Below are 13,172 nucleotides of genomic sequence, written 5' to 3'. Positions count from 1 at the left end.
GTCATGTTTCTGTCTTTAGCCCCACCTGGGGTCCCAGCCAACACAAGACACATGAATAAAAACACCTTCAGATGGTTCCAACCCCAGCCGCTGAGTCACCTCCAGAGGCTATATCTTCCAGCTGGGGCCTAAGTTATTACTGAGAAGAGGTCAGTCACTCCTTCTATGCCTTGTCCATATTCCTGACCCATGGAATCAGAGAACATATTAAAATGATGCCATAAGCAGCTAAGTTTTGGAGTAATTTGTTTGTTACACAGAAGGAAGTAACAGTAACACCACCCTTCTCATCATGTGGTCTAAAGGACCTCTTTGGAAAAGTTGGATTGAAAAGTGGAAAACTGACGTGGGCCAAAGTAATCAAAGGTCATTTGTTGACCTCCAGATTTGACACTAAATTTCTGAGTTGCTTTGAGCATTTCAAAGGCATTTTCAAATAAATGCCTCAGTTTGAACAGTTTTAAAATATTCTTTTTTTAAAGATTTTGGTTTGTGCTTCTCATAATTCCAAACCTACTTTCTACCAGGCACTGCACTAGGTTCTCACACATATGGCCTTTATCCTTACAAAAAGCTCATGAGATTGGTGTGATTATTCAGATTAAAAGATAGGGAAATGACCATCAGCAGTCAATGGCTATTATTATTTGAGAGCTTATGATTTGTCAAATACTTTCTAAGCACTTTATGTGTAATATCTCATTTCATCTTCCTAATAACTCTGAGATAGCTGCTATTATGATTTCCATTTTATAGCTGAGGATAACGAAGCACAGAAAAGCTATGTAACTTAGCCAAGTTTACCCAACGAAAAGGTTGGTAGTCTGTGTCTTTGCTCAGGATTCCATAACAAAATACCACAGACTGAATGGCTTAAACAACAGACATTTATTTCTCACAGTTCCAAAGGCTGGAAAGCTCAAGATCAAGGTGCCAGACAATTGGTTCCTGGTGAGAGCCCTCTTCTTGGCTTGCAGACAGCTGTTTTCTTACTGTATCCTCATAGGGCAGAAAGAGAGAAATAGCTCTGGTCTCTCTTCCTCTTCTTATAAGGACATTAATCTCTTTATGAGGCCCTACCCTCACCACCTCAGCCAGTTACCTCCCAAAGGTCCCAACTCCAAATACAGGTCATACGGGGGGTTAGGGCTTCAACATATGCATTTGTGGGGGGACACAAACACTCAGAGCATAGCAGTCTGTCTTCAGAGTGCACACTCTTAACAACTGTGCTCATTCATTAAAAATACACCACAGCACACATGGAAAATGTTTTTTAAAAAAGTGGAAAAAGTCACAGAATTATATATCCTCCCTGATTAAAGAATTGGTTAAAAACATGCATAGGAAAAAGTAGAAAGAATACATCAAAAAGAAACAGGAGTGGGAATAGTAGTGTATTCATGCTTTTTTTTTTTTTTGGTCTACACTCAAGATTTTCTGTAATATTATATTACATCCATAATATAAAAATAAAGTTCAGTATAATAATTTTATAGGCCCCTGCAGAGAAATGTCCATGCAGAAGACGAACATTTATTAATGAGTAAATAAGTGGAGAACATGTCATATTTCAAAGGAAGTTCTTATGTTTTGATCTCATGCTTTGAGACGTGCTGTCTCCTTGAAAGGGAAGGAAAGCCCATAACACCCACACCTGGTAAACCAGATGACTGCTGCATCCAGTGGGTTTTTGAGATCACATTCTGGACAATGATGGGAACAAAAGACAGACCCTAGGTTCCTGATGGATCAATAGGTAAATGTTTCTGATTCTTTCCACTTCCAGGAGCTAGGACAAGAGAAAGAAGAGGAAATTGTGTAACCATTAAAGGGCTTACTCAGATTATCTTGGCAGAATTTGGCACTCAGTCATTTGCAAAGTTGGAGAATTCACAGAGAAGGGAGGCAGGGCAGCACTGAGAGAGAGGTGAGGTAGGAGCAATGAAAGCACCCAAAAGAGTCCCCCAGAGGACCCTGCAATACCACCATCTCCAAGTCTGAGATTGTGCATCTTGAGATGTGGGAGCTGGTGTGAAGACTGGGCTTGGTCATTCCAGGTTGTCAAGAAGGGAAAGAGAACCCAGGTCTGTGTGACTCTGATTTTCTGCTCTGGCCTTTGCTGTGCAGAAATGCTCTCCAGAATAGGAGGCACACCCTCTGGATTCTAGGCCTAATCCTAACACAAATTAGAGATAAGAAGGGTTGGGCAAGAGACTTTATCTTCTGATGCCAAAAGGACATCAGGTCCTCATTAGAAAGAATGAGTTACTTTCCACCGGAGAGTGTTTTTGAGAATTTACCAGGATGATATCTTGGAGTGAAAATAAAAACTTTGAAAAAAATTGTACTTTTCTTAACTTATTAAGTAGCACCTCTGACCTGACCTGAACCTAAAGGGAGTTAGTTTACAGCACCTAGGTCTGATATGTAGTGTGAATTTTCATGAGTTTCACTGCATAAATATTAACATGTTTGTTCATGTGGTGCTGCCCCTGGGTCCCCTAGGACAGCTGCCTAATATTAGGGAATCATATAATCTGGAAAACCTTTATGCATATTTGGCTCTTCTAGTTTCAGATAAGGGATTGTGGGCACCTATTGCATTCATAGATACACCATCTCTTTCTTTCTCCTGGTTATGAGGCACATGTGGTCAGGTTTTAATCTTTATTTATTAAAGATGTTTGTGACTGTGACATTAAATAGGGGCTTATTCAGTGAATGCTATGTGCTCAGTAGCCAAAGACTATTCTTCTTCCCTAAGGGAAGAGATGGGAGAGAAGGATGCTTGACTATCTCTTCAAATTGGTTGTTTGAAAGATGATTTTTAGTAGCTCTATGTGACTACAACTATCTCCAGGGCAGTTGGGCAAGAGAAAGTATGAAATAGATTCTAGAGCTAAGAAACACAAACAAACACAAAACAGGGGTTTAAAGAAGGACACATAGCAGCAATTGAAGAGCCCAGACGTTGACGTCAAATTTGGTTTCAAAATCTCGTTCTGTCTGCTCTTTGTTCTTGGGCAAAGAAAAATTCAGCATCTCTAGTTTTTTTCCCTTAGCTTTTAAATGGCAGTAGCAATATATCTCTCATAAGGATTAAATAGAATAAATGAGTCTTAGCACAGTGTCTGGCATTTTAACTACCTGCAAAAATAAACATTGTTTTAATAGAATGCACATGTTGATATAATGTTTACTGTGAAGTTTTGCTGTCACAAGCTGTCTGTGGCAATCTTGACCCTCCCCAATGAAGTCTATTTTCATCTCTTGCTCATTAAGTTACTCACAGTGGCTGGAAATTTGACAGCCTTGATTTTCAAACTTCTCAGCTCTTCTAAGAGCTGCTGGTTTATTTTTCAATATTTTGCCAAACATCAAGCATCACTGAAGAATCTTCCCCAAAGACCTATGAGTGTTCTGCTCCTGGTATAATGATTCATAGTTGCAGGTTCTGGGCCAGAAAACTTAGGAAGGTGAGATTACCACGGCTCTATAAGGAAATATCATCTGTTTCAAGACTCCTGAGTCAAGAAACCATTTAAACCCCAGAGCTCTCAGCAGCTGAGCTCAAACATCAGGCTGTGTTTAGAAAGCCTTCCCTCCTCCTTTTTTTTAATGGGCCCTTATTACAGAGGGAGAAGGCCTATTAACCCAGCACCCAGAGCCTACCACCATAAATTCACCATAAAATCCTGTTGACATTGGTTGACTGTCAGGAACATAAAACTGTCAGTGGCCACATTTTCAATTATAAAGGACAATTACTCTGTGCATGTTAGTACATGCACACCACAGCTCATGTGTGGGAATCATCCCAATCTCAGACATGTATGGGAATAGTACTGACCTGTCTTCCCACAGTGAGCTGGGGGTTTCAAGCAGTCCAAACAATGTTCCCAACACCCCTTGGATGTTAACACTGGGAAAAGAGAAGATATACTCTGATTTGTTCCCATAATGTTCTGGGCTATGTCAGAGTGCACTGAATTTGTCATTTTATTATCAGTCTCCCCCACTAGCCATTTAATGACCAAAGTTATGTCTATTACTTGTTTTAATCTTCAGAATCTGGAATAGCACCTTCTATGTAGATGGTGTTCTGTAAATATCTCAACATAAATCCATGACCTCAGTACTTTAGACAATTAAGCTGAGTGTGCTTCTATGCCTACATCACCTTCAGTCTCTGGGAAACTTACCTGCCAAGCAGCTATTTTAGGATGGATGCACTGAGACACATTCTCCCTGTGCCCAAAGCCAAATGATCCAACACTGGCTGAAGCAGACATCAACATTCAAGGTGAGTTCCTACGGACTTGCAGAAGACTGCTCTCTGCCAATCTGAATCCCTTCCACTGCATGCTGTCAAAACTATCTCCAGCAGATTACCCTATCCTAGCCACACAGATGGGTGCACCCTGCTAAGAACCCTACACAAAATGTTGATTTCCCAAATATCAGGTGAAAGTCCTTTATCTTAGTTTGAGACCCATTATCTCATCCCTTCTATCCAGTTCTGAAGTGTTTTCTGGAACAGATGCACTCAGTGAGATAGGTTTGTAGCTTCACCAGGGCCATGCTACCTACCAGATATGAGCAGTTAGACAGGTCATGGTTTGACTATGCTCTGCTACATCTTAACCATGTAACCTTGGAGAGATTAGGTAATCTCAGTAAGCCTCACAGTCTTCATATATAGAATAGGAATTAAGAGTGGTACTTGCGGAGTTGAGGTGATGTTTACATGAGATACTGAATGCAAAGTGTCCTATGGATTGTGGTGTAAAAAAAATACTAGGTTTCTTACTATAAGCAAATGTTCTCACATATTAGTTCTTCAATTCCACCTGAAATAACTTTTCCCATAATCGTTCACTATCCAAGTCCTATCATCCTTCTATAAAAGTCCAGGCACACAGGCATTTGTAGTTCACAAAGTGGTTTTCGTATACATGGTGCTATTTGATCTGTACCCACACAGTGAGGTAGATGACAGAGGCATTGCCTCCTCCTCACAGAAGATAAATGGGGATGTTGAGCCCAGAGAAGATAAGGGACTTTGCAGAGTGATAAAACACTAAGGTTCAGCTCTAAACACAGAGCCAAGTCTTTATAAATCAAAGTTCCTTATTTCTCAGACCTCAGCTCCTTAGAGCAAGGGATGCATTTGGACACATTTGTCCTCTTTGCTATCTTTACAGATCTCTTTGCAAGGACCCCTCTTCTTATGGCTACAACTCTTCACCTGCATCCCCCTTTATATGGATATGGGCTTTCTCAGATCTGTTCAATATTTTCTGTGGTGAGGTTCAGTGGTATTAACTGTCCATCTTCACCGATTTGGATTTTCAGAGGAGACATCGGAAGACCTATAATGTGAATCCCTAAATGTCAGACTGTAATCTTCTGTGGCGTCCTGGAAATAGAGGAATTTAGAGATGGAGTGAGGATGTCAAAAAAAGCACCCACTTTGCTCCCTGGTCAAGGTTTCCACTCTTTTATAGTTTTGTTAAACGCATTGATCCATTCCTGCAATATTTTAAGAACTAAACATCCTGAGTAAATGTTTTGAGCATATATCCCCAATATATGCATGCTTATTTATTTGGAAATTGTGCATATGTTCTAATATACATTGAAAGGAGATGATATAGGTGACCTAATATGTTAAATGCCTTTCTAATTGTGGTGACATTATAGCAACCATATAAAACGCAGACATCTTATATAACTTTTTTGCTTCTCATTACTAAAGTGGGATTATAATATGTAGTAACTGTATATATTTATTTTATAGGATATATAAGTAACTTATGGGGTATCTATAACCCATGCACATAGAATTTTATAACACAATATATAGAATGATATGTGTATGATAAGGTGTACACTCCACTATTATTAACCTTACATTTTACCTGCAAGATATTAGCTTATGCTGATGACGGTGGCTATGAACCTGTTTATAGTGATTTTCCAGGGTTTATTTTGTTTTGTTTGTTTGCTTGTTTTTTTGTCTTTCTGTGTGTCCGAATTGTCTAGGTTGGCATTATTTTTATTCATTAATATGACCAGTAAAGACCTTGGAGAAGAAGAACCATCAGTCCTGCCATTTTCTTGTTTACAAGTGCTTTGCTTGTGTTACTGGCATTTTCTTCAACCAGTCATTTCTTGTAGAAAGCCTGATAAACCACTTGCTTACTCTCTGAGTGTTAGCAAAGTTGACATGAGATCACACAACCTGTAAATAAAATTAACGAGGAGTACATAAACCCCAGTGCATTATAATACATGTTGTAGAGACTGTTGGTTGCCCACCCCCCTTGGTAACTGTGCTCTATGAAAAATAGACGTATTAGCTGGATGGGAAGATCATGTATCCTGGTGTCCCTTGCAGCTAATTTGACCATTTGACTACGTTCTGTTTAATGGGATGCAAACAAATTGATGAGTACAACTTAAATAAAAAAGGAATATGCTCTCTCCTTCTCTTTCTGTCCTACTTTCTGCAAAAGCTGAAGCAGCCATCCTGGTTCACAATAGGGAAACCTCATGCTCAGAATGGCAGAGCAACACTATTGTAAGGTCATGGGTGTCCCACACCATGGGGCTGCTACTTCAGCGCTGGAAAGCTCAGGCCCACGCTGTTAGGGCAGTTAGAAATGAACTTTTTAAAAGTCATTGATATTTTGGTCTTTGTTAGTGCAAGAAAACCAGTATCCCAACTAATAAAATATACTAAAAGTGAATAAAAAGTGAATAGTATGGGTGACTATCAGCCCCCTTGTATTGTGTATGTCTCAGTTTTCCCCCCACCCCAAAGGATACTTTGTTAAACACATCAATAATATTCATACAGCTTACTTTTCTACTTTTTAAATTAAAAATATAACAGAAATTCTATTTTTTGTCTTCCTGTGCCCCAGTTTACTACTTCATTAGGGTGCTGGCATTCTAGTAGACCTCTAATTACTTGTCTTGAAAACCAGACAATTGTGTGGAGTTTTTTGTTTGTTTGTTTCTACTTTTTCAGATTATATGTATTGGTCTTAATCAACCTAGGGTAACTGCAACCCTCTTGAAAACAAGGCTATTCTGTACACTTAACTGTTTCTATATTTCAGTTGATCTCAAAATATGCTCCTGGAATTAACATCACCTGGGAATTTGTTAGAAATCCAAATTCTTGGCCTCCACCCCAGATTTGCTGAATCAGAAACTCTAGGGTAGGCCCCCCAAATTGGTGTTTTAATAAGCCCTTCAGGGGATTCTGAGGCCATCTGATGTATGAGAATCATGATGACTCTGCCAATCACTCTTAGACTTCAAAAGCTTAAGAAGAAGCAACTTTTTGAGCTATAGTTGGAAGCAGGGAGTGTAGAGGTGGTTAAAGCTGTGCTAGACAGGAAGTGCTATAGGGGTCCACAAAAGAAGGGGGTTTGAGATGTCCCCCCCAGTGAAGGACAGAATGTTTCCACCAAAGGATTAACAGCACACGCATGCCATAAAGTTGTTATTGTGGCAGGTAATAGGGCAAAGAACTTCCTGAAGGGAGTGTGAGGATGCTATTGGGATGGCAGAGGTGGGAGAGGTGGACTGCTTGCATGGTCTGGGTTTCTGTTGGGTTCCACAAGGAAGGAGTATGAGCACATTTCCTCCCAAGAAAGCACACAAGTGTGTAAGCATGATGAGAACTGGCTACACTAGTGGCCCCCCAAAAATGAAATATTGGCAAGAGAGGATACAAATAGGTTTTATGAAAAAAAAAAAAAAAAAAGATTCTGTGAGCAAAAAAATTTGGAAATTGCTGAGTTCAACAAAGTTAAATACCTTCTCTACTGCAGTACTTCTCAGAGCCATTTAATATGCTAATGAGCATTTTGAATCTCCAAGAAAGGGTACAACAGGTAACATTGTCCAAAATTATTTGACCACCTCACCCCAGAGCACTTCATGGATTAAACATTCTTTGAAACACATTTTGAGAAGAGTGTGTTACAAATAAAATGTGTACAAAATCAAATTTTTGAATAAAGGAAGGAATTGGATGGAGTGAAGACTGAGCCCAAGGAAGGAGATTCTTGGGTAATTTCTATAAATACCAGTGTTCACAGTTTACCTTTGTGACTTGGTAAGGGTATGACACAGTTCATTCTCAAATTCTACAACGTGATTGTGTATCACTAGATTTTCATGATGGGTGTTTTATAAGTTGTATTTTATTGACTCTTGCCTCTTCTGATATAGTTTATCCATTATCCTAGCACCAAAAGGCCCACGAAGTGGGGTGGTTGTGGTGGGTGAAATGTGGCATCAAAAATTTTCTTTAAAATAAATAAAGCTTGAAAAAGATATGTACTATGCCATTTTATACAAGAGACTTGAGCATTTGTGGATTTTGTATCCACGTGTGTTCTGAAACCAATCCCTTGTAGATATCAAGGGATGACTGTAACTGCTGAGGTAAAGATTCTGAATGGCTTGTTGTGTCTGGTTCAGGATACAGTCCATTACTGAAGGTATCGAGAGAGTCTTGGCCAAAATTAGCCATCAGATCAGGGGAATGGCAGAAGTAAACTTGGTTCAAGATGGAAGCAGCCCAGCAAGGATACTTGGATGTATATAGGAAGGCAAAGCAGAAACCTAGGGGGGAAATGGCAGAGATCCGGGTTTTGTGGGAAAATGTTTGTGGCTGATGGGCATATATGCTCAATCAAGGCATCTCAAAGACACTATTTGGAGATGGAAAGCTAACTACAATGGACTACATCCATTGGTTGTCTCAGCCCTCTCCTTTCTGGGGAAAGTAAAATTTTAGGGCTGGAGAAAAACAATTAATATGCATTAGTTTGATTTTTTTCGAGGATTATCATTATTATCCATTTAAAATTGCCTGGCATAAAACTGTGGTAAATAAACAGCAGCCATTATTAATATTATTTTAGATCCCATCTACTGATGAGTCAGTCTAAGCTTCCTCAGGTTTGATGAAGATTGAATCGGATGCTAGCTGCATTTGTAGGTGACAAACACCTGTGAATGCTGCTGAAAGGAAGTTAAGGTAATTCTGAGGTTTTGTGACTTTCCTAAGGTCCCTGTTTGCATGAGGTGCATCTGGGACCATTTCTGTTTTCTAAATTCTCTTTCCACTAAGCAGAGCCAGGACTAGTCTAGGATAAGGATAATAAAGCACTCATCTCAGGCACAAAATTTAAAGGAACACCAAAATAACTCATTAATCAAGATAAATAATATCATATGCAGTACTATTTAAAAGTAAAAAGTTATGTAAAATGTTTCATGATGAGCAAAACATCAAAAATTTAAACAAAGGCCTGTTACACTGAGCAATACTGTAGCCTGAAGCAAAAGAAGAAAATCAGCAATGCTGATGTTGTCTTTATTTAAATTGTTGACATTTTGTTCACCATGGATGCTTGCTTGGGCTTAATTTTGATTTTTTTCAAATATTGCATTAAAACATTATTTATCTTGACTACTGAGTTTTAGTATCTCTTTACATTTTGTGTCCAAGATGAGTGCCGTCCTTAACCCTGGTCTTGGCCTTTCTACTAAATTCTCTTTCCACTATGAATATATGGATTTTTGCCTCTAAATAGTACTGTTGGGCTTAAACCAAGTCTCATAAAACAAGCAAACAAACAAACAAACAAACAAACAAATGGTTCCAGTCCTCAAGTCATGCAGTTGGAGAGAAAAGTAGAAAGGAAAGAAAATAATGAAATTTCTCTTGCACTGTTATTTTAGAACACTCCAAGTAAGTTTTGGGGACAATAGATTATATCATTTCTTGAGCACTCAGACAGCTCAGATAGCAGGGTGCCCATTCTCCATCTAAAGAAAGGAAGAAAATACAGCTCTTTTTGCATTTGGAGAAGTTCAGTAAAAACATAACACTCATGATTGATTACTCCTTACATTCATTGTTGTGAAGTGAATTATGCAACCTCATAAGCTGTAACGGAGTTTATGTTATAAATTAACTCCTGCAGCCATAAGGAGATTTGTTTAAGGCCTATAATCTTTTTGAGATTTGCGATAGGAGAATTTCAGGGCTAGAGGATAGGGTTCTGCTTTTTTGCTCTAATGTGGGGGACCTGGGAAATGGGGAGAAAGTATAAAAATAAGAAAGTAATTCCAGGTCCCCTTGTAAGTGAAATTACAATGATTGTTAGCTCAGCACTGAAACACTTCCTAAGGCTGAAGTTCCCACACACTGGCCATACTAATTGTCTCTGCCCATGCAGTGACTCTGAGAGTGGACATGGTGGGGGCTGACAGATGGTTTACTTGTGAGCATGACTCAGAAGCACAGGTTGGAATCAGTTATCGTCCTGGGTCCAGGAAGAAACAGAGAATGAAGGGAACTTAAAAGAGGCCACAGAAGAATTGCTTCTAAGTTAGTAATTGGATCACTTTCATATTTTCACATGTGTATACACGTTTATTTATTCAACACACATTTGCTTAGAGCTTGCTCTCATCCAGGCACTGTGCTGAATACGGAGTCTATGATCCTCAGCAAAGACCCACAGAAGTCCTGCCTTCACAAAGTCTATAGTCTATTAGGGAAGGCAGATAAATTACAGAATGTAGAAGAAAAAATTATAAAACATAGAAGCTGCTGCAAGGAAAGGCATCCAATGGCATGAGGGTAGGTAATACAGCTGTGACCTAGGCCAAGGGGTCAGGAAAGGTTTCCTGGAGAAGAAGTGGCATTTGAGTGATATAATTTATAAGTAGAAGGGAGAAAGTGGAGTACCCTCTGGGCAAAAGGACTAGTGTGCACCTAGCATGGTCGTTAAGATTAGGTACTTTTGAGGTAAGCTACTTGAGTACCATTATACCATTTCAGAAAGAAGGGAAGTAAAATCAGTGAGGTTAAATACTTCTCCTGTGTTGGCTAGAGTGGTACAGGTCTGTTTCAATCCTTGGTTTGCTTCATTCAAAAACCAATGTTTTCTCCATGTTTTATCCCTACGAACAACAGATCATTAGGAAAACATTTTGAGTGAAGAAACTGGCATCAGTGTTAGCTATTAAGGATGAGAAAATCCATCTCAAGGTCTTATTATTTTTAACTGAACTTCTGTGAACATCCACAGAGAAAGCCTCACCTCCCCAGCTGATTCTGTAAAATTTCTAATATCCAGTAAAAATGGCATTCTGAATCTTTCCCTCCTACTTGATCCTGCAATGGTAAAAAGAAGACAATGTTCTTCCATGCTGACAATAAATGTGCTTTGTATTTCAAAATTATCTCCACCTTCATTATTCCTTTGCCTCTAATGCATGGCTGGGTCTGTGTTTCTGCTTTGTCTGCTGCTTTGGGTTTTGTCTGGGCTCATTTCCTGGGATTCATTTTTGAACAGAATGTACATTTATGTGTCCAGATCACAAGTATGACCTTAAATCTATTTTTTATCTTTTTGGAGAACTTCTGAGCTCCCCACATAATAAGTAGTGAAAACTGTCACACTAAAACACTTTGTTAACAGGGTTCACATCAGATATTTAAAACAAGTGGTACAGAAAATGGCTCTTATCTAACTAGAATACAGGCAGTCTAGCATATTATATTGGGGTAGAAATGTGTTAGCTTTGGAGCTAGAAAAACTTGGCATACAATTCTAGGTTTGTCCTTCCTTCCTTCCTTCTTTCCTTCCTTCCTTCCTTCCTTCCTTCCTTCCTTCCTTCCTTCCTTCCTTCCTTCCTTCCTTCCTTCCTTCCTTCCTTTCTTCCTTCCTTCAATAAAGGTTTATCAGAATCCTGTTACATGCCAGGTGCTGTCATAGGCACTGTAAATACAGCAGGAAACAAAAGAGACAAAAATCCCTGCTTTCATGAAACATATTTTGATTCAGAGATAGAAAACAAGCAAGCAAGCAAACAAACAAACAAACAAACAAATAAATATGTTTTCTGGGTATAATATGTGCCAGTTAAATGGTGACACTGAGGTGTATCATCACGATACAGTCTGATATCTCTCTAACATTGGTACTATTATTTTCCCCAGTGTACAGATGAGGGGGAAATAGAGTCCCCAAAGATTGTAACGTGGATGAGGCAATTATTTCCTTCAGAATGCCAAGGTGTCAGCAGCTCACTGAGAAGGCTACATTTCAGCTTGGTCCTGAAGGGTGGTAGAGAGACATCCATGTAGCTCTTGGGGGAGGGGGCAAAGACAGAGAAAAATCAGCTGACTGGATTCCAGAAACAGCAAAAAGTCACTGTGGTTAATGAGGAAAAGAATTGCAGGACAAGATTAGAACATTAATGGGGAGCCCAATCCAATAGAAAAGTGCTCAGTAATTGTAAGTTCTTTTTTTTGGAGAAAAAAAAAAGAAGAAAAACAAAGAAAACTAACCAAACAAACAAACAAGCAAACAAAAAAACACAATGGTTTTAGAGTACTAATCTCTGGTCCTAAGATGAATGTTCTTCCCTTTACACAATACTGTCCTCCGTCCCCATCTGGACGATTCCAGTCTATGGAGGAAGTTGAGACGCTAAGGTAAGAGAATGGTCTTAGGCAGCTTGTATTTCTGTGGTAGGAGGTGGTTCGCCTCCACCCACATTGCTCTGCCCTGCATTCTTGGTCATGGTCAGCCCAGTGTATGATGTGAATAGTATTAAAAGATAAGAGGCTAAACCATTGAGAATAGTGCAGGAGAGGGGAAGTCTCTTTTTCCTGTCCCTAGCACCTAGTTCTTCCATACTAATCACCATAGAAAATGTTATAGACATAAGAAGTATAGAAACATAGAACATTTTAAAATTTATATTTTCTATATATTTCTTTTTAAACTCAGGTTTATTGAGGTATAATTGACATGTAAAATTGTAAGATATTTAAAGTGTACATTGTGGTGATTTGATATACATATACATTGTGAAAGGATCCTCCCACCACATCTAGTTAATTAACACATCCATCACATCACATTTTTATTTTATATTGGGGGGAGGTGAGAACATTCTAAGTTTTACTCTCTTGGCAAATTTCAAATATACAGTACAGTGTTATCAACTGCATTCACCTTGTTTCATATTAGATTCTCAGATCTTATTCATTTTAAAGATGAAAGTTTATACCCTTTTACCAACCTCTTGCTAGATCCCCCACCTTCAGCCCCTGGCAA

Source organism: Eschrichtius robustus, chromosome 4 (genome assembly GCF_028021215.1).
Source record: "Eschrichtius robustus isolate mEscRob2 chromosome 4, mEscRob2.pri, whole genome shotgun sequence".
Lineage (NCBI taxonomy): Eukaryota > Metazoa > Chordata > Mammalia > Artiodactyla > Eschrichtiidae > Eschrichtius > Eschrichtius robustus.
This window is presented reverse-complemented; position numbering follows the sequence as displayed.